Here is a 4,017-nt window from a genome sequence, read left to right as displayed (position 1 = left end):
ATATGAATAATAAGTTGTTTTCCGCGTTCTGGATTGATGGGCTCTTGCAAAGGACGCCATATTTCCTAATCACTGTTAGGTTTCCATTATACCTTTATGACGTCAGGAAACTGTTACGTTACCAACAATTCTTGATTGTGACGTCATTATTTAACCCGACTTTGGGTACCAAGCCATGGTATTAGTATATCAGATCAGATCATTGCCTTATAACTGCAAGTATTAATATGAACACAAATGTGTTTTGCAATGAAAAATATAAAATGCACTCCTTGAAGGGGAAATATCTCTGGTCAAGCACTTGTAAAAACCAATATGCAGAAGCTATTAATGAGGAAGAAACTAAAAATCAAATACTAATGTTGGATAATTTACTTGACCAAATATATGATGATAACACATATGATTCAAATGATCTTGTTTATAAACTATCAAGTATTATAATTAATGCAGCTAATAAAAGTGTTCCATTTAAACCTGCAAAATTTACAAAATCACAACGAAAAAATAAACAAAGACCAAAATGGATGACTACAGATTGCTTACTCCTACGAAAAGAAGTTAGAAATTTAGGGAAGAAAGTACACAAATATCCAAACAACTGTGAACTAAAACATGCCTTTGCAAAATGTAGAAAAGATTATAATAAACTAAGAAAAAGTCTTAAATCTAATTTTTACAATAGTATTGCAGAACAAATTAACACACTTTCGCCACAAAACTCCAGTAAATTTTGGAATAAGATAAAAGAAAATAAATCAAAGAAAACTAATGCAGAAACAATTGGAATTTCAGAATTCGTTGACCACTACAAATCCTTACTGAACATTCAATATACTGATGAAGAGAGCTTGAAATACAAGTACACTGAACTAAATACTGAACCAAATCCATTAGACTTTTTGTTTACTCAAGATGAAATAGAACAAAGCATTTTAAAGCTGAAAAATGGTAAAAGTGCTGGGCCTGACTTAATTTTAAATGAGTTTATTAAAACAAACAATACTACCCTTTTACCTGTCCTCACAAAACTGTTTAATATTCTACTTAAAAATGGAAAAATGCCCAAAGAATGGAACCTTTCACTTATAACATCATTATACAAAAATGGTGATCCTAATAATACAAACAATTATAGGGGTCTCAGTGTTACAAGTTGTTTAGGAAAACTTTTTACAGGCCTTCTACAGAAACGCTTAGATAATTATCTTGAGTCAAATAACCTACTAAGTCAATATCAATCTGGATTTAGAAAAGGTCATAGGACCACTGACAATATATTTGTACTAAAAACACTTGTAAACAAATATCTTTATACAAAGAAACAGAATTTATATGTGTGCTTTGTAGATTTTTCAAAAGCATTTGATACTGTGTGGAGATCTGCACTTTTATACAAATTGAATAAAAAGGGTATTGGTGGTAACTTTCTCAAACTTTTGACAGACATGTATACAAATACATACTATTCTTGTAAAAAGGACAATCAAATGAGTGAAAAATTTAAAGCTAATAGAGGAGTCAAACAAGGTGATAATTTAAGTCCAACACTTTTCAATATCTTTGTTGATGATTTTGTGAATTATCTTAAAAATGTAAGCACAAATCCTGCATATCTAGATACTATGCCAATAAATCATATGTTTTTTGCTGATGACCTGGTCCTTGTATCAGAATCAGAAGTTGGTCTACAAAACTGTATAGATGTTTTAGGAAAATATTGTTCAGACTGGAAATTGTGTGTTAATATGGATAAAACAGATGTTATGATTTTTTCAAGAAAAACAGATGATGAAACATCATTTAGATTTTATTACAATCACCAAATGATTAACATAACGAATGAATATAAATATTTGGGTGTTGTGTTCAGACCTGATGGAAAAATGAAATTTGCAGCTGAACAACTATCAGAACGTGCTAGGAAAGCATATTATGCTATTAAATCAAATTTTCCTACAAACATTAATTTTTCAGCTGAAATTATGTTAAAATTATAGCAGTCAATGATAATACCAATTATTACATATGGATCTGAAGTATGGATAACTGACTTCAAATGTGATTTAATGTCTTCAGACCAATTTCCTTTTGAAAAAACACAACACTTAATATTTAAAGACATACTAGGGGTACATAGAAAGGCATCAAATCTTGCTGTTTTATGTGAATTGGGTCGTTTTCCTTTGTACTATTTATGTTATGAATATATGTTTAAATATTTTAAGAGACTTAAGGAAATGGAAAACAAACATGATTACAATAATTATTTAGTGATTTCTGCATTTAAAGAAGACAAAAAACTTGTATCTAGAATATCTTGGCAAAGAAAACTGTCTTCATTACTACAAAAATTAAATATCACTTCTTTGGATATTTCTCACACAACCTTGAAAAACAAATTACAAGAGCATTACCAAAACAAGATACATGAACAACTGAAAAATATAAGCAAATCAAACTCTGGAAAGTTAGCTTTTTATAGTAAAATTGTAATTCAAAATGAATACAAATTGCAAAGTTATTTAAAGCTGCCTTTAAAGAAAAGTTTTAGATCTGTATTAACAAAATTAAGGATCAGTGCCCATCCATTGTATATTGAAACGGGCAGATACTGTAAACCCCCTATTCCTAGAGAAAAACGTTTATGCTATTCATGTAAATTATTTATTGAAGATGAAAAACATTTTGTTCTATACTGTTCAAAGTATGACCAATTTAGATGCAATTATACTGATATATTTAATGTAAACACATATACTAGTGATAATCCCATTAGAAAAATTGTCAATCCTACAAATATTACAACTGCTAGAAGGATATGTTGTTTTTTGAAAAAGTGCTTTGACACCAGAAAAGAAAGTCAGCAATGAATACTTAGAAATATGTGAATATACTCTACATTATTTTGTTCAACTCACATTTGTCATTTTGTATATGTATGTATTATTCTTGTTAATTCGTTTTATGTCATGACTGTATGCCGACATGGTAATTGTCAATAAAGTGAATTGAATTGAATTAGTATACCCCCCTCAATTTAATCTAGAAGACCTATTCAAAACAACTTTTAGTTGTTTTATTTGATATTTGATTCGCAAGTTCACAATGTATTTTAAAGGTAACAATTTTAATATGATTTAAAAACACTCTTCGATAACAAAGTTGTATTAAATCTAAACCTTTCACACAATCTGCAACTGCCAAGTACTTTTCTAAGACTGAAAAAGATCTGCACGCCTTTACTGCCCCAAGAATTATTGTGTCTCTGCAATCTACACTGTTTCTTTTCTTCTTTTACTTTTATTAAAGATAAATACAAACATACTTCATGAAATATATGGAGAAAACGAACAGTATTCAAGCTCAAAAGTCCATTAAACATTACAAATAGGTGCAGAGCAAACACGGACCTCCAAAACATCAGAGGTGGGATCAGGTGCCATGGAGGAGTGAGCATCCCCTGCCGACCGGTCACACCCGCCGTGTGCGCCTAGTCATATATTCTATACATTCAGTCTATACATTCAGGGGCGTCAGGAGCGTCTGGGTGTTATAACCATAGATACACCTGTCCGAAGAAAGCTGGATTTTCTGTTAGAATACATGTATGTTGACGGAGTAATTGAGTGTACAAATAAGTAAAAGCGGGAAAAATTTATCAATTTATTTACAGATAATTATAAATAAAGAAATATCACACTGGACGGAAAATTCGGTTAAAAAGTCATACACCAAAATATCTCCAAACACATAATCGTTATTTCTGGAAAAATGGCGACCATCCCATTGATCCTGGTGTCTGAAATAAGAAAGTAGATTTCCTTTTTATATTTGGTGCACATTCTAGTACATACGAACTCAGACTAATGTAAATTATCATTTGGTTTGTTTTATAAGAATGATACGAAGGACACGGAAAGGGTTGATAATATTAATATACACATATGTATGCAAAATGAAATAGGAAATAATTACATTAAATATTAATGAGGTTTTATTTCAATCATGCAAAAA

This window comes from Saccostrea echinata, unplaced genomic scaffold (assembly GCF_033153115.1).
Source record: "Saccostrea echinata isolate AGI-Se365-2 ecotype Australia unplaced genomic scaffold, CSIRO_AGI_Sech_v1 ptg000024l, whole genome shotgun sequence".
Lineage (NCBI taxonomy): Eukaryota > Metazoa > Mollusca > Bivalvia > Ostreida > Ostreidae > Saccostrea > Saccostrea echinata.
The sequence above is the reverse complement of the archived record's forward strand: the minus strand, read 5'-3'. Positions refer to the sequence as shown.